The sequence below is a fragment of the Aulonocara stuartgranti genome, assembly GCF_965226115.1.
Source record: "Aulonocara stuartgranti genome assembly, chromosome: 17".
Classification (NCBI taxonomy): domain Eukaryota; kingdom Metazoa; phylum Chordata; class Actinopteri; order Cichliformes; family Cichlidae; genus Aulonocara; species Aulonocara stuartgranti.
This window is the reverse complement of record NC_138953.1, coordinates 5,279,414-5,298,483: the sequence shown is the minus strand read 5'-3', so window position 1 is coordinate 5,298,483 and position 19,070 is coordinate 5,279,414. Positions and strand designations below refer to the sequence as shown.

Sequence of the window (19,070 nt, the reverse complement as noted above, 5' to 3'; positions counted from 1 at the left end):
CACCGGGAGGAGGCCCCGGGGCAGACCCAGGACACGCTGGAGAGATTATATCTCTCGGCTGGCCTGGGAAAGCCTTGGTGTTCCCCCGGATAAGCTGGAGGAGGTGGCTGGGGAGAGGGAGGTCTGGGCCTCTCTGCTTGGGCTGCTGCCCCCACGACCCGGCCCCGGATAAGCGGAAGAAAATGGATGGATGGATGGATGGATGGATGGATGGATGGATGGATGGATGGATGGATGGATATTTACTATATGCAATAATGAATTTCTATACATTTTACATCAGATGACCACTTTGGTTGTAAGATTCAGATAATTATTTATTAAAAGCTAGACATTTAAAATGAAAATAAGAAAGAAAAGTATTTCTTTGTGCCCCCCTTTCCCTGTTAATGCCCTACCTGGCCCCCTGGCAAAACTTTGCTAGACTCGCCCCTGCACAGTTATCAGCCGCCAGCTACGTTAAAAAAGGATCCTGGTGTTATTTCTCAGAAACAGGTCATAACTTCCCTTCAACTCATTCATGTCACCTAAAAGGTAAACCTGTTCCTCCATCACCTGTTCAGCTCTGATGATTCAGTAAGGACATCTCCTGGTTTCATCTTCATGTTTCCCTCTCACCACATATCCAAACCGACATCATGACCAGCAGCTTTTACAGCTGTGGCTCCAGCAAACATCAGCTGATACTAGAAAGTAATATTAAATAAATTCTAACAACAGCTGATCAAGCTTAAACATGCTGCTGTTGTTTAGCGCGACCTCCACCTGTTTCCTCTTTCTGGCGCAAAGGGGACGATAAACAAACAAGAGAGAAAAGCCGATCAGCTGATCATTGATCAATTTCATGATTGAAATAGCAACAGGAGAAGGAGGGGGAGAAAATGAGAGAAGAAGAGGCAGCTGTGCAGCATAAAGACGCAGAAAAACTCCAGCTTTGCGTCTTTTTTTTCATTCTAGCTGAAGTATGGGACAAATTGCGTTCCTTTTCACCTCAATACAGAACTTTAAAGTTCAACCTCATCGGCTGTAATTGGTCCAGCCTAGAGTCGATCATGACCAATTAGCCAATCCACGCCTTTAAATGTTTATACCATTACAAAAAACAAACAGACAAACAAACAAAAAGACATCAGCCCATAAAAACAAAAAATCACCGTTGGGCATACCAGCTCTATGCTGAGAGCCAGGGTTAAAAGTTTACAATTGTTCAAATTTTGCTCAGCTGAAGTACCAGCAGTCTTGTTTGCCTGATATTTTTTTTAAAAATGCATCTCATTGTGAGTGAGAGTGCCCCCTGCTAGTTATTCAGCACATTATCGTCAGTCTGCTCACTTGTGTAGAAAGACTGAAGCCATCTTGCATCAGCCAGGTGCTTTTTAGCCCTCTGTTTCTTACTCACACTGGCAGCATCTGCTGGAATTGATCACAATCAGCTTGTCAGGAACCAACTGTAGAGAAATCAGATTATTGGGTCAAAAAATATTTATATATATATTTTTGAGAGTCTACTCGCAGTACTTGAGATCTCTGGGAGTCACCCAAATGGTGTCCCTTCAGAGACACAAGGGGGAAAGCAGCTAAATTGAGGTAATCCTGCTGCGCCAGGCATGAGTTACGTAAATGGAGAGATAATGTACATTCGCAGGAGATCGTGAATGAAGCGGCGCTCCAGCTGACCAATCTGATCCCTGCATCTGCAGGAAGCTGGGGATTACATATGCCTAATGGCTCCTACATAACTGACAAAGGCTATTTGCTCCTTGTTTTGTGTTTATATACTGAAGTGCTGGCTGGTACTATTGATGGTCCAATAATCAGACAATTGACATTAGAATTCCACCTTTAATGGTCGCCTTCCTTTTTACAACAAGTGGAAAGTCCCCACATAAAACTTCCGCCCCCCCTTTCCCGCCTGTGCATAGCCAGTAGGTAGATTACATACATCTTAACAATCTCCCCTTTTTCTTTAAGAAAATGAGACAAGAGACTAGCACTAGGGCTGGGTATCGTCACTGATTTCTAGAATCGATTCGATTCCGATTCACAAGTTCCTGAATCAATTTGATCCACGATTCGATTCAATTTGATTTGAATCTGGGAAATTTTGCCTCAGACAGTCAGAAATATTATAATTCAGATCAGTATATTTACATATTTTTGTATCTATAAAAAGGAAGCTGACACTTGCAAGACTTTATCAAAGGTGTGAGCATCACAGCAGATGCCTTTGTGTCAAAGTAGCTGAAGATAAAACACAGAAAAACATGAAGGTGATTTTCCTGGCCTGGATTTTATAAAAATATTCTGCAGTAGATCAAAAACGAAAGAAAATCATTAATCAACTTATGAACATTACCTCTGAAGTTACAGCGGTTTTATTAGAGACACGCTAAGCGTTTTGCATTTTGTATAATTTTAAAAAGTTTAAATTTGTTCAGAAGCCTATTGAACGGCAGAAATTAGGTTTTCTTTTCGGAAGTAAGTAAAAGGGAAAAAAAACATCGGCCGACAGCCTGTAAATAACTGTAGTGTTGTGCGTAACAAGCAAGTGAATAATGCAGAAAACAGATTTCAGAGATAGACGGGAAACTGTTCTTGAAGTACACCGAGAAAGAGAGAGAGAGAGAGTGAAGTGATTTTATTGTGGTGGAAGCAAAACAGCAAAAATCAGAGGGAGTCCTTGACGATGTTTATGTGAAGCTTAGTTTGGATCTTCATTTGCTGCTGGTTCGGTCAATATTGTTTGGAGAGAGTGTGGTGGGGCGTGGTCTGCGGTGCCGTGCAGGGAGGGCGGACGCACCTGCACGGCATCCATAATCATGCCCGCTGGGTTAAAACACGGGGACTCAGAGCACTCCCTTTTCCATTTACAGGATTCTCCTTAAGTTTTTCACCATCTTCTCGTTGTATTCTGTGCACTTGTTGCTGAAGATAGCCAATGAATTAGATAAGCTTAACAGGCAAACATCCCCAAATGCTTGTTAGTGTATTTTTTTTAATCCACAATTCTTTGTGTATTTAGGTGTACTGGATTACGAGCAGTTGTGTTACAAAGTCTTTGGGAGACTGGGAAAATTCACAGCCTCCCTCTTCATCATCATGAGGTATATTGGAGGTAAGAAAAATGAATGTTACATGACTGTAATAGATCCAACATGTGCTCACTCAGAAAGCCAAATCACTGCTCCTCTGTGTCTGCAATGAGCGCATGGAGGGGGGAGGCACAGGGGGAAACCTTGGTTGATGGAAAGCAGCTTGTGTTTTTTGGAAGCAGCTTCCAGTAAAACCTTGAGTCATTTTACAACATGTCGTGATTCTTTTCTTTGGAACATCTGGGCCCCTTGCCAAATATTAGAGATCGCTATTTTTATGGCAGTTTCCTCCTTTTCTTTTCTCTCCCTCAGTTTTACAGGAAAATGTGCTAACTGCTGTTGTTGTTGTTGTTGTTGTTTTGCTTTTTTTTCCCCCTCAACAGTCATGTCGAGCTACCTCTACATCATACGAACTACCCACCGTTATAAAAGCATTCACAGGAGCCAATGTCAAGTGAGTAACTTAAATATTTTAGCAACTTCCACACAAAATTTCTTTCTTGTTCATGTTTCACTGTTTTATTTCACCTACCACAAGAAACACTGCTGATACTGGCATATTACTTAAATAAATACTATTACCAAATCTAATTTGATGGACCTGGAGGTTGTACACTTATTTCCAAGATATCCGAGGACAAATCAGTCAGGTTGGCCTCTGTCCAAGGAACATCTGATTTGATTTTGGTAGTGGTTCAGATCAGAGCACCAGACCATTTGTTGTGCAGCCAAAGATGTAAACAAAATGTCAATACGGCATAGTTTACTCGCCCTAAAAGGAATGTTTCCTGGTTGCACTAAGACTAAGGTGTTGGTGAAAAACAAAAATTCCTAGAAGGAATGAAAGAGACCAGGAACACCTGAGAGAAGCACTTGAGGTGGACATGTTAAGCAAAATGGCTGCCAGTTGTTTTTCAAGTGCTGAGGGAAGGTGAAATAGGCATTTGTCGCTCTGCTTGGAGCACAGGCGGGATGTGTAGGAGGACTGTCTGGCTGTTTTTAAAGGACGGAGGGTGTTCCATCTCTCTGAGTGGCTCTTTCAGAGGGCCCTTTTAGGGAATCAGTCAGAGACACTTTATTTATCCCCAATAGGCAGTTAAGATAGATGATACTATGCCAATCACACATACAATACACAAACATCATATTGGGGAGACAGGTCAGGCTAGGTAGCCCTGGCTGCTTGACCACACGAGCAGCGACCCCAGTCGAAACAATGGAAAATGCACAACATGAGGAAAGACAAGAAAAAAGAACTCCCCCCAGACTGAGCCACACAGGGAGATCAGTTTGAGAACAGAAAAAAACACCTCAGCACATGAATCATCACATCTCACAACATAGAAGGCATAAGCTTCGAAGCATAAGCTTTGGAGTGGGGTTGTGGGGTGAGTGTAGGTCTGTGTCAGTGTACATGCATATGTGTGCGTGTGTGTTCCGTGTTCAGCTGAGAGAAAGTGTCCCTTCACCAAAAAGTGTCCCTTCACCCGGCTGGGCAAAAGTCAACAATCTTCAGTCGACGCAGGTAACCTTGAATGAGGAGGAAGAAAGTCACAACACAGTCTTGTTATCTAAGGAGAATATTTTGTTATTCCCGTCAGCTTTTGCCTTGAGCATCCAGCTGGCGCCAGGGGGGCCTTATGAGATGAAAATGGTAGTTGTTTTGGTTAGTGACAAACAAAATGCTTTCAATTTTACAGTTGATGTAGCCGGTGTTAAACAGGACTAAAAGCTGTAGAGGATCTGAGAGGAGTCTGATGAGAAAGTGGATTCAGTGTGCGGTTTTCTGTGTCACAGAACTAATTAGTTTACTTGTAGTCCTGGTTCATCAGTTTATGATGAGATCAAAGCTACTTCATATGCAAGATACACCTGAGAAAGATGATAAGACTAACAGAACATTCTAACTCTAACTAATTCATAGTAGATTTCACAGTATAACACTGCAAAACAACCTAACATGGTGTGTTGCCCCTTTAACACAGCTACAGAAATCTTTACCTACATGATGATTCATTGGTGATCTCTGTCAACTAACACTGACATGCTCTGTCCTGTATTTCAGACAATGGTACATCATGGTGACTACCTGGTGTTGCTGGTTAGTCTTTGCATTATCCTGCCCCTGACACTGCGCAGGGACTTAGGTAAGGAAAGTTGCGATCTTGTTCTTTCGTGACCATAGGGTGAGGGTAGGGACATAAATTGACCGGTAAATTGAGAATTTTGCTTGTACACTCAGCTCTCTCCTCAACATGACAGACTGGTACACCGTCTGCATCATTGCAGCCAGAGCACCAATCCACTTTCGATCTCCTGCTTCCTTCTCCTGGTACTCGTCCCTAATCTGGAGTGGGCACACCACAGCCACGACCATGGCCTCAGATTTGGAGGTGCTGATTCTCATTCGCACTTCTTCACACTTGGCTGCAAACCATTCCAGTGCGAGCTGGAGGCCATCACCGGACAAAGCCAACAAAACCACATCATCCACAAAAAGCAGAGATGAGATTCTGAGCCCACCCAAGTAAAGCCTTCCGCAACTTGGCTATGCCTAGAAATTCTGTCCATAAAAATTACGAACAGAATCAGTGACAAAGAGCAGCCTTGGCAGAGCCCATCACCCACAAGTAACGAGTCCGACTTATTGCTGGCTATGCGGACCACTCTTGCAACGGTTGTATAAGGATTGAATGGCCCAGAGCAATGGGCCAAACACCCCATACACCCCATATGTCCACAAAACACATGTAGACTGGTTGGGCAAACCTCAAGTATTTTGAGAGGATACAGAGCTGGTCCAGTGTCCCTCTTTTGGGCTGTGCCCGCCAGGGGCCCATGGACTAAGGCCAGTCTGGTGGCCGTGATATTCCGAAAACATATAAACAATACATAAAAGAAAAGAAATTCCCTTTACACACACTAGCACACATGCAAGATTTCAAAACCTTTAAAACTTTAATAGCTTAGAGTGACGTGATACAGGGGGGCATCGCTATTAATTGTGTTTTTCCTCTTTCAGGTTGCCTTGGTTACACAAGTGGTCTGCCACTGCTATGCATGGTCTTTTTTTCTGATTGTGGTGAGTGACACACCTTTCCTCATTCCTCATGCTACCATATCATCCTTTACGCAAATCTTTGGCAAATGCCTGTTCTTGGTTTGCCAGTTGAGTTTGAGTCAGAACATGTTTCAGTCTTCCAGTGAAATCTCTTCCTGCTACACAAAAGAGCAGGATTCCTTTTTTTTTTTTTTCTAAAAATGTAGTCAAATGAATTAATTTAATAGTGGAACAGGACAGCACAACAACGGTCAAGTCTTTGTTTCTGATCATGCTGTAAATGCTGTAAATAAACCTTTGCACCTTCACAATAAGGAGCTAAAATGGGAAATTTGCTCTCCGCTCCTTCAAGGTGATCATCAAAAAGTTCCAGATCCCATGCCCTCTCCCTGATATTCACAATGACAACTCGACTCATTCGTTGAACAGCTCACACAGCGACAATACTTCTGACGAGGACACCTGCAGGCCAAAATACTTTGTCATCAATTCACAGGTAAAAGCCTTCAAAACTTAGAACATCTGTAGAACTGAAATAAACCGTAAGGGAATCATTTCTAGTGTTTGGATGTCAGTTATGATTTTTTTTTTTTTGATCTCCCTAGACTGTTTATGCTGTCCCTATTATTGCCTTTGTGTGCCACCCTGATATCCTGCCCATTTACAACAAGCTCAAAGAGTGAGTATACGCTGCCATTTATTTAAATTTCTCTGACAAAAAAAACACACTTTTGAATTTTTTACAGTGATTTTTGTCTGCTGACTAAATAAAACATGTCTTCAACTCTCTGCTGAACAGCCGTTCTCTTGTGTAATCAGTACATAGTTTTAGTTTGCATCATACTTCTGAGTTAAAAGAATATGAAAATCATTAGATTTATTAGATAGGTTTCTATTATCCTATACTGCTGACTTACTGTGAGTGAGTTACACTGTTTCATGACATTTCATACTGCTGAGTTATGAAGAGAATATTGTGTTCAGAGAGTCAGGGCCTTTTTTTTTTTTTTTTTTTTTTTTTGATAGTAGAGACAACAGAGCACATTGCACGGGAGCTTCACACTGTAGGAGTGTTTAGCTGATTTTAGAGTTTAGAAATGTGTTAACATAGAATGTAGAACACTAGAGACACTGCCCCCGATATAATAAAGGCCTCACTGTGTCGTGAACTTAGGAGTAGATTGTAGGAGACCCCTCCCCCACTTGAACTGTGAAAGTAAAACAGAGAGGAGTTAATGCTGAGTGGAAATTCCCCAGAGAATGTTTGGGTGGGGGTCTCAACATTTGTAAATGGATAACTGTGGTCTGGAAGGGAGATGGGTTTTATGACCTAGGGAGTCACCTACACCCACAGTGTTTTAACTGTCACGCACACACATCCACACGCACACTGACTCATGTGCACACACATACACACAGGTATGCGTACACAGTCACACACGAGCACTCACATAGGCTACGTTCACACTGCAGGCGAAAGCGCATCAAATCCGATTTTTTTTTTTTTTTTGACCCTATGCGACCCATATCCGATCATACTATGACAGTGTGAACGGCACAAATCCGATATTTTCAAATCCGATCTGGGTCACTTTCGTATGTGGTACTGAATCCGATACATATCCGATGTTTTAGAAAGCGACTGCTGTTTGAACGGTCAAGTCGCATTAAATCCATCTTTTACATCACTGACACAAGACAGACGCCAATTATCAGCGCTGGAGAAGTCATCGCGAACGCTTCCTGGCCATCCCGTGTAGATGTCAGTGAAACTGTTGGGAAGACAATGTTGGAGAAACGTGAACATTTTTTGTACTGTATAATCTGCAGTTTCTGACAGAAATCTGCAACTATCCTTTGAAGCACCGCTCCTCTAAAACAGCAATAAGGATCATTATTAGGTTATCTACATTATTATGTAAATAACTTAAAGCAAAAATTGAGAAACGTAAAGTCCGAAGTCTTTATATTAATGGCCATCAGTCAAACAATATTGTTTGCTCTGGGTCTAAACAGAGCGCGTTGTGTGTGACGTCTTCTTTTGCGCATGCGGGCCGCTTTGAGGGTTCACACTAGAGCGCGTTTGCTGTCGCATTTTATTTGTAGCAGACAAAAAAATCGGATTTGATCAAAAAATCGGAATTGAGCATCAAGACCTGCAGTGTGAACGTAGCCATAGACACGCGGGAACGCGCACATGTAGGCATTCATGTGCTCGTGCACATAGACACAGACAGAGTTTGCAGCACGCCGTGGGGGTTTTATGATGGGGACGCCTCTATAAAGCTGGCTGTAACGAACAAAGGGGTGAAGATTTTTTGCAGAGGGACACACCGGCCTCGTCTTCCCTTCTAGAAGTGCATGCTTAAATGAAGATGAATAAAGATGAATAAAGGTTTTGTGAAATGACTGAGTTCCGGTGCCGTCTCTGGAAGTTTTGACGAATAAAAGAACCGGGGTAAAACTGATTTCGCAACAACACCCACCTTTTGTTGGAAGCAGAAAAACAGGGAGCCAAGGTCATAACTCAGGCTTACTGACAGTTAGAAAGAATGTGAATGCTTGGTTTGTGGCTGTGGCGCATTTTGTATAGCTTCTTTTCTTTTGTTTAGTAGCTTTCTGCCTTCACCTGAGAGGGTGTGCCCTAGGTATGTGCCTTCGGGTCTCCATAATTAGAGTTTATTTAAAGATACCTTGTGGCCCTAACTCAGCCAAGTGACGTAACATAGCCATAGTATTTTGCTTACACCCTTCCTCTGTGTGGCCAGTCACTAAAATGTCATCTACGTAGAGTAGAAACTGTCTCTGCCCCTCAAAAGTGAAGCCAAACAGGTGTTGTGGGTCGGGGTGGAAAGGCAATTCAATTCAATTCAATTTTATTTATATGGCGCCAAATCACAAAAAAAGTCGCCTCAAGGCATTTGATAAGTCTATCACTGAGAACCATTGTTCTTTTGGAGTGACTTGATTCAGTATAGTGTGGGGATTTGCTAATTCTGGTGGCATCATTTCAGTGATTTCATTTATTGCTCGCAGATCATGCACTAGACGGTATTTTGCAGTATTAGCTTTCTTCACCACTTAAACAAAACATCAGTCTTTGTTTTATTATTATTATTATTATTATTATTATTATTATTATTATTTAAATTCTCCTTTCTCAAAAACAGAAAATGAAATTGTAGTTGTTCTTGGCTGAGAAACATAAAACCTCTTTTTGTTTTTTCTTTCGAGACAAGAAACTAAGTTTTAACTTTTCTGCCTTATCACCTAAAGCAAAGCAGACAACCCATCTCCCAGCTGGCTCTGAACTTATCATCATCAAGGTCGCATGGTGAGAGCCACTTCAGAAGTCACAGTACTCCTCACATTTCAACATTTCAAAAAAAAAAAAAAAAAAAAACTAAACTCAGCACACTACACAGAGAACAACAGCCAAGACACAACTGGAAATGCTGTTCTTGTTTGTCCTCCTTGAACTTTAGAATAAACTTATTACATCTGCAATAGTAAATCATATGCCTAATCATTATATGTCACTGTGATCCACGAGTGTGATCACAAATTTACTTATTTTTCAATCCAACAAAACAAACAAACAAAAAAACAAAAACAAATTGCTGATGGCATGAACGCTTTACACACATGAGTCAGGATGCAAATAAAGGATGCTGCCAAAAACAAATCAGAAGTATGAGGGGAAAAACTGAGCTCACAGACAGCTGCATGTTTGAGTTTAATAGCATGCAGCTCCTGCTCTAAAAAAACGTGTTACTTGCTCATCAGCTTAGCAGTGACCACATATTTAATTCAGCTTCTCAATTTTGTAGCTTTAGCTGTTGCATACAGGGTTTAGCTTATTAGTTGTTAGTATAGGTGTGCTCTATATTTCAGCAATGTCTCATCTTGGATGACAGGTTTTCAAGCAGGTCAAGTGCCTCTATGCACTTAATTAGTTTAGATATTTTCTGTATTACCGTCATCTCATATGTCATTGTACTGAATTTGAGCAAACCTTAAGCTTGATGCAGACTACTTTTAACAATTATCCACCTCACATCATATTAATATTATTTCATTATTAATGCTATTATCTTTTCATATAACAGCAATAGTATATTACAATATTTTATTTATATTTTATTTTGCATCCACCAATGGCTGTGGGTGATCTGCAGTTTCACCCTTTCCCAAGCTGGAGACATTTTCCTTTTCACACACTTTCCTTGGCTGAACAATGACACAACCTTAATATACTTTATGCATCTCTCTATTTCATTTAATATGTGTTTGTGTGAATTATCTGCTTTCTTTCATTCTATTCATTCTGGGCATGGTCTTCATCCTAACTATGTTTCATTGTTAACACCAGTTTACAGGTTGTTATCCTTGCTATTATTAGTTTGAATACATTAAAGATAAGCTCTAATGTAATTTAGCCTTTTGTTTATTTTACTTTATTCCTCTTGTATTTATATTTATTCAGTCGGGTCTGTTTCCAACCCTTTTTAAACTTCAGTCGGCTGATAATACAATCCTGTTTTTGTGATCTCTACTTTGATCTCTAATTTTCAGTTCTCCCTTCAGTTTCGATTTCTCATGCTTGGAAAAGTCTATACTCTTCCTTACGTTTTTTTTTAATGCTTTTACTTTTTTGTCTGTCTCTCCCTTTCATCTGTCTGGGTGGTGGCAGCCACAGTGGTTGCAGCTAATCATTCCGTGTCGGGCGTTCTCTGTCTTACAGTCCCTTTCTTTTGGATTATTCCTGCTCCAGCTTGTTGTTTTTCTAAACATTTCTAATCAAGTGTTAATTTTTCTTGTTTATTCTCCATTTTCATAGATTTTGCTGGGCCGTCACTGGCACACTTGACTTCAGAGTGGTTTACTGATACGGCCTTCGACTTCACCCTAAAGGTGAAGCGCTATCAGTTTTATGAGATGAAACTCAACCGTTCTCCTTTGTCACCAGTACGTGAGCCTCAGCAAAGAAAACAAAAAATGGAAGTAGTTCAGCAGCGTATTGTGCTGTAAAATCAACTTACTTCCAGACACATACACACATATAGACATTTGCGCGCTTATTTAACTTAAACCTATTTGGTCACGAAGTAATTTCGGCTACCTCTAAAACCAGCCTACACTTAGGTCCTTTTGGTGAACTTAAACCTATTTTACGCGTTTCTTTAAACCCTTACGGCGGGTTAGACCAAAATAGTGTTTTCTCACCCTCAGACGTCTCAGTGGTGTTTCGGATCATCAGACTGAATCCCACCGCCGTGGACCAGACTATAAACACCGGCCCGGACCTGAATTCACGTCCCAGGGCTTTCGTCCTCGTCTAAGAGGGCTGTGCACAGACTTCGGTGCTGGCTTCCCACGGCGTCAGGAATCAGTGCTGGATCCTGGAACAGAGTCACAGATAACAGTTCTGATGTTTCTGCCCCGGCTACGAAGGACCAAAATAAATGTCAAGAGATTTATTCTAAATGACACTTCTTCAGCTGAGAGTCAGAGAGTGGAGACACACACGTTGCAAGGGCGGTCACAGAGCGCTCACATCAGAGTGGGGGCCCTGTGAAGTGCGCTTTGTTACCACTCTGGTCTTTATTTATATACAAAAAGTAATACAATAGTGAATACATCTGTTCATAGACAGAGGAATGTTAGTGCATATGCAGGTGTGTGTGTGTGTGTGTGTGTTGTGGGACTCAGAAGGGAGTGGAGACAAGAGTGGTTCAGCTCTTATTATCGCTGTGGGAAGAAACTAAGAAAGAGAACAGAACAAGTTTTTGTAGTGAACAACAGTCTAACACATCTAAGAGGTCATAATGCAGTATTCTATCATATGCAAACTTATATCATTAAAAGCTTATAATGACTACTAAGTACAATTTTCCATTGACACACACCAAGGTTAATTATGGAGTTCCACAGGGTTCAGTGCTAGGACCAATTCTGTTTACATTATACATGCTTCCCCTTGGCAGCATCATTAGAAGACATAGCATACATTTTCACTGCTATGCAGATGACACCCAGCTCTATCTGTCCATGAAGCCAGATCACACACACCAATTAGTTAAACTGCAGGAATGTCTTAAAGACATAAAGACCTGGATGGCCGCTAACTTTCTGCTTCTTAATTCAAATAAAACTGAGGTTATTGGACTCGGCCCTGAAAATCTTAGAAATATGGTATCTAACCAGAATCTTACTCTGGATGGCATTACCTTGGCCTCCAGTAACGCTGTGAGGAAACTTGGAGTCATTTTTGACCAAGACAAGTCCTTCAACGCACATATTAAACAAGTATGTAAGACTGATTTCTTCCATTTGTGCAAAATCTCTAAAATTAGAAATATCCTGTCTCAGAGTGACGCTGAAAAACTAGTTCATGCATTTATTACTTCCAGGCTGGACGACTGTAATTCATTATTATCAGGATGTCCAAAAAACCCGCTGAAAAGCCTTCAGTTAATCCAAAATGCTGCAGCAAGAGTACTGACAGGGACTAGAAAGAGAGAGCATATTTCTCCTGTTTTGGCTTCCCTTCATTGGCTTCCTGTTAAATCCAGAATTGAATTCAAAATCTTGCTCCTCAGATACAAGATCTTAAATAATCAGGCCCCATCTTATCTTAATGACCTTGTAGTACCATATCACCCTATTAGAGCACTTCGCTCTCGCTCTGCAGGCCTACTTGTTGTTCTTAGATTATTTAAAAGTAGAATGGGAGGCAGAGCCTTCAGTTTTCAGGCCCCTCTTCTGTGGAACCAGCTTCCAGTTTGGATTCAGGAGACAGACACCATCTCTACTTTTAAGATTAGGCTTAAAACTTTCCTTTTTGCTAAAGCATATAGTTAGGGCTGGACCAGGTGACCCTGAATCCTCCCTTTCTTTCCTCACCTTTCTCACTCACTATGTGTTACTAGACCTCTCTGCATTGAATCATATCTGTTATTAGTCTCATGTCTTTCATCCTGTCTTTTTTCTTTCACCCCAACCAGTCGCAGCAGATGGCCCCGCCCCTCCCTGAGCCTGGTTCTGCCGGAGGTTTCTTCCTGTTAAAAGGGAGTTTTTCCTTCCTACTGTCTCCAAAGTGCTTGCTCATAGGGGGTCATATGATTGTTGGGTTTTTCTCTGTATCTATTATTGTACGATCTACTGTGCAATATAAAGCGCCTTGAGGCGACTGTTGTTGTGATTTGGTGCTATATAAATAAAATTGAATTGAATTGAATTGAACTGAGGAGTACACAACTTCAGTGACCAGCTACATCAGGAAGTGCATAGAGCATGTCACTGTCTCCAAGATCGTCATCAAACGTGCAAACCATAAACCCTGGTTTTCTGCAAAGCTACATAGCCTGATGAAAATCAAAGACTCTGCCTTTAAGTCCAACAATAGGGAAGCTTACACTACAGCCAGAGCAGACCAGGCAAAGCGAGAGTATGCAGAAAAAATCAACACACACTTCACAGGTTCAAAGGACACTCGGCGCATGTGGTAGGGCGTTCAAACAATCATGTGCTACAAGCCAACACCTCCGGCATGCAGCAGTGATCCCTCTTTGCCAGAGAAACTGAATGCTTCTTTGCAGAGTAAAACCATGAAAGGCTTCTGGACCTGACAACATAACTGACCAGGTGCTTTGGGAGCGTGCTGACCAGCTCACAGGCATCTTCACGGACATCTTGAATACATCACTGAGCTCAGCTCTGGTACCTGCATGCCTCAAAACCACAACATTCATCCCAGGGCCAAAGAAGTCCACTGTGATCTGCCTCAATCACTACTGACCAGTGGAACTTACACCCATCATCACAAAGTGCTTTGAGAGGCTGCTATTGAGGCACATGAAAACTCAGCTTCCAAAGAATCTGGACCCGCTACAGTTTGCTTACCGCCCAAACCACTCCACAGATGATGCCATCTTGTCTCCTCTTCACCTTTCTCCCTCCCACCTCGACAAAAAGGACACTTTTGTCAGAATGCTGTTTATTGACTTCAGTTCAGCATTCAACACAGTCATTCTCCAGAAGCTTGTAAAGAAGTTGGACCTACTGACAATAGATATCACTCTCTGCAATTGGATCTTGGACTTCCTAACTGACAGGCCCCAGTCTGTCTTCATAGGAAATAATACTTCCAAAGTCCTCAGACTGAGTACAGGTTCGCCGCAGGGCTGTGTGCTTAGTCCACTGCTGTTCACCCTGCTAACACATGACTGTATTGCACAGTAATTCTCAAATCACATCATCAAGTTTGCAGATGACACAACAGTGGTGTGTCTCATCTCCAGCAACGGTGAGTCTGAAAACAGAGAGGAGGTACAAGACCTGGTGGACTGGTGTCAGAATAATAACCTGTCTCTAAATGTTCAGAAGACTAAAGAGATGGTTGTTAACTTCACGAAGAGTTCAACGACCCTGCCAGTTTGTAGTCGGGATGAGTCGACATTGCAAAATGATATTAGTTTGACCCACTTAAATACTCCTAAAACAACATAGAAGCCACCAGAGAATTTAGGTGGTGTGTGTGGAAGCAAACCTCTTTTGCTTAAATATACATGTAACGAAAAAATGTTGTTCTTCCCTGTAAGTTTGAAAAAAATGTTAGGGACTGTAAAATATGAATTACTACAAATAATCGGTCGTGTGGAATAACCTCCCTGTGTCTTTCTCATTGTGCAGATTCGTACCACTGTCAACCACCTCCTGTGCCCTTCTAAGGGATTCAGCTGGGTTCGTCACACTACCATCACTGTGTTCTTGCTGGCTGGCACAAATGCCCTGGTTATTTTCGTTCCCACCATCTTTAGACTTATAGGTATATGTCTGCATGCAAGATATTGTAATAACATCTTAAAGAGCAACAGTAAAAGAAAGGATTGTGACTAAAATGCCAAATGTCTTTACAATGTCAGACATTTCTGCTGCTGCCATGCTCATCTTCATCCTGCCTTCAGCTTTCTACATCAGACTGGTCAAGAAAGAGTCCATGAAGTCTGGGCAAAAGATCGGGGTAAGATGGACTTCGATGAAATGAACCGTTTTTGAACTTTACACTTATTTGTTTCCTTGCCAAGGATTCGACACGGTTGTAGCTGCAGTAATTAGCCCTTTAGTTTAACTTCATATTAAGCAAACAATCTTATGTTTTATTGTTTTTTCATTAATTATCATATTTTTAATTACAAAACAGTACAGTGCAACAAACTAATACTATATCTTCTGCATTGCTAAGCTAAAGTGAGATAATTAGCTTTATACTGAACCAAAGACAACAAATTACACGTCTTAAACTGTGAAAGGTTTCATTTAACTTGGTGTGAATGAACACATTAGCTAACTGTGATCTTATTTTGCTCTCTAGGCATGCCTCTTCCTCCTCATCTGTATCACGGTCATGTCCAGCAGCATGATCCTCATCATTCTGGACTGGATCAAGAACGCCACAAGCGAGGTCTCTCCTGAAACTGTATTTAGTCTTTATAACCTGCTGAAGGTCTGCGCAGCGACAACACTACTGCTTTGAGAAGGCCTGCGAGCCTCCCGGTTCCACTTCCCCCACTCAGGGGTTGTGGGAAACTTGAAATTTTTTCTTTATGGGAGAATACTTTGAATTTTGACCACATGCCGTGATACCTGTTAAACATGCAAAAAAAAAAAAAAAAAAACCTAAGAAACAACTAAAAACAGGTTGCACTCTTGAACACCTTCAACCAAACAATAACAAGAGAGCTCGACGCGGATTCCTTCCCACCGAGTGGAGAGCCCGTCGTAGATGGCACACTGTGCTTCCAACATTCACACGTCACCGAAATGTTGTCATCTATTTATGGAAGACCGGAGATGTGCAGAAAATGTTGTTTCTGCACATCTCCGCTTGAGAGTACGTCAACCAACTCTTGACCTCAGCAGCAAAGAAAAAAAAAAACCTCCAAGCTAAAGCCAACAACAGAATGTGGAAGAACTACTATGTTTAGTTGTTTTTTTTTAATCTCCAAAACACCTATGCACCGTGCTAAAGAGAGAGACCAAGTTCAGCTTAGATAGACCCAGGCCATATTTTGCTGTAATACCATTCTGTACCATAAGATGGTGCAGCAGGTTAATGTAAAATTTATTATCAATGAAAATAAAATTTTATTTACAACAGTGTGAGAAAAGGAAAAGCTTCATGAGGGGAAAGGTGCAGTTAAAAAAACAAGCTGTCAAAAAAAAAAAAAAAAAAAACAGCAACAGCCCTTTTAAAAATTAAAAACACTGCCCACTGGTGGATGAAGTTTTAGTTGCAATTTGCAAAAAGTACCTTTGAGGGCTTTGTTTTAGAAATGTAAGCCAATCAATGCCTGTAGGAGGCAGTGTTTAATTCAAATAAAAGAAAAGTTAAAACACACACGTCTTTCAGATTCTTTAGTATTTAACAAAGTGAGTGTTTGTTCACATGGAGACAACTTCAACTCCACTGTCTTTTAAAAATGAAGCAGTGGGCTCAGATAATTTTGAGTTTTAGTTTATTTCTCCAGAGAAAGATTTCTGCAGAGCTGAAACACCAGCTTGACAATGCTGCCCCCAAGCTGACGGAGGTTGACATTGTGCTCCAAGGATCAGACACCGAGGTTCATCCATGGCACCAATTCAGTTGGCTTAAGCGCTGTGTGTGTGTTTAGGCCAAGGAAGATGAGTTTTTCACTGCAACTTGTTTTACTGAAGCTATGCAAGTGTGTTGAGACTTCATTTCAGGATTTGTGTGGTGTGTACCCTGAATAGTTTTAAGGGGCAGGTCAAAATGAAACTTCATTCTGATGCAAGAATACCTTTAACAGCTGGTCAATCTGCCATCGTAACTGAAAGTCCAGAGGTTACGTTTCTGATATTTGCAGGGTTTGACTGCCATTTTTTAAGCACAAATTGGGGGGGGGGGGGGGGGGGGGGGGAGAACATAGTTGTAGATACTCCTCCCTCCTTCAAACATGGGCTCAGAGTTCACGGAAGCTCACCCACAAATGCAGATTTCATGATTATTTTCTTACCTGAATTTGTGAATTCGTAACAATTTTAGGTACACAAATGATGTCGGCCTGAAAAAAACAAACATCTTTCAATGAACAGATGCCCTATCATCAGCAGGACTCTTATCTCAGGCTGGTCCTTGTCCTCCACATGCTTTCTTCTTGTTCTTTTTGGGGACGAGTCGACTTTAATATGAGTCTGTGCCTAACACATGAATTGGATGATAGCAGAGTTAAGACTCAATTTGTTTGCATGTCTAAGTGAAAGAGGTGCATCTTCAACATGTTTATGTCTGGATGGGAAACAAAAATGTGTCATAATCGTGCAAACTGGGATGTTTAATCTAAAACATGAACACTAATGTGAAAGAATAGTGGGTTTAACACGACGGTAATGTGGAGTTCGTCACATAAACCACCTCCAACTCTACACTTCAAAGACCAAGGAACTGGTTGTGGACTTCGGGAGGTCCAGATCAGGTCCACTGCCAGTTCAGACAGAGAGAGAGGAGGTGGTCAACGCATACAAGTACCTCGGGCTGTGGGTGGACAACAAGATGGACTGGTCATGCAACACAGAGCACTTGTATAAAAAAGGCCAAAGCCGACTGTACTTCTTCAGGAGGCGGAGGTCCTTCAACATCTGCAGGAAGCTCCTGAGGATGTTTTACCAGTCTGTGGTTGCTGGAGTACTGTTCTATGCTGTGGTGTGCTGGGTGAGCAGCACAGCAAAGAAGGACTCATCCAGGCTGGCTCTGTGGTCAGCATGGAGCTGGACACTCTGGTGATAGTGGCAGAGAAAAGGACAAAAGAAACTGCTGGACATTATGGACAATGCTGGGCATCCTCTGCACACGGCCATAAACAACCAGAGGAGTCTGTTCAGTGACAGGTTGCTTCTCCCAAAGACAAGAACCAACAGACCTAAAAACTCCTTTGTTCCACACGCTATCAAACTGTTTAACTCCTCTCTGGAGGGGAGAGGGAGGGGAAACAGGAGGACAAAGGAGGAGGGAACTAAGCTGTAGTGCCTTTTCACTGTGCAATACTTTTTGTTAATATCCAACAGTGCAATAGACTCACAATACTGTGAAATGTGCAATTCCCTTGTATTCTTATTCCTATTTATCCCTTTTGTATACTCTGTATTTATATATGTCTCTGTATTGTGTGTGTATATGGTACATTTCTGCTCACATTCTGTAACTTCTGTCGGTGCTGTGCTATTGGAAACCAAATTTCCCGGAGGAACCCACCCGAGGGATTAATAAAGTTTTATCTAATCTAATGTGTGACTGTTTTACAGTACTTTGCAAGAATCCTGTTTCCAAAGAGCCAGACTGCATTGTAATTTTGTTAAAAGCAGTCATTAGCAACAGCACTGCAGAGGTCAGTCCAGTCCTTGTGCCTGACCATTTTCAGAGGAATGCTTTAACACTGACTTATGAATTATTCAAGCATAACTCAAGGGACGAACTAGTGTTGTGTCTACAGAGTAACAGACAACTTGGCAAAGAACCCATTTTAACTTCTTTAAGCACTTAGATACTTGCAGCCTGTTGCAAAAAGACATTTTCCCCAAATTTCTTTAGTGTATCTATAAAGCTGAAAAGATGAAACCATTTGACAGCCCAAAAAAAACCCCAAAACAAAAACAAAAACAACCCAGGAAAAATAGTATCGCTAGTAGCTGAAAAATTGGCAAATCCCAGTCGATATAAGGACACACAGACGTTTAGTGTGTCCTCCTACAAATTTGAGGAAATTTGACAAACAAAAGCAGCCAAAGAAGACTTAAGGAAAGCCTAAAAACTGATCTACAGCAGAGGAACAGTATTCTGAAAGTCATGTCTTCAAAAGAAAAATCCATCCGTCTACTGTTCACTTACACCTCATTAG

General features: G+C 41.5%; 1 pseudogene across 1 annotated transcript; it reads left to right on the top strand.

Annotated features, from left to right (window-relative positions):
• The first annotated feature begins 3,477 nt into the window (after positions 1-3,477).
• Positions 3,478-16,314, top strand: LOC309692979 (sodium-coupled neutral amino acid symporter 2-like; annotated as a pseudogene). The gene is made up of 10 exons (XR_014280771.1): positions 3,478-3,546; positions 5,158-5,239; positions 6,115-6,174; positions 6,506-6,649; positions 6,759-6,832; positions 9,430-9,487; positions 10,994-11,067; positions 14,848-14,983; positions 15,081-15,178; positions 15,530-16,314. The product of XR_014280771.1 is annotated as a sodium-coupled neutral amino acid symporter 2-like (transcript).
• Positions 16,315-19,070: the final 2,756 nt, after the last annotated feature.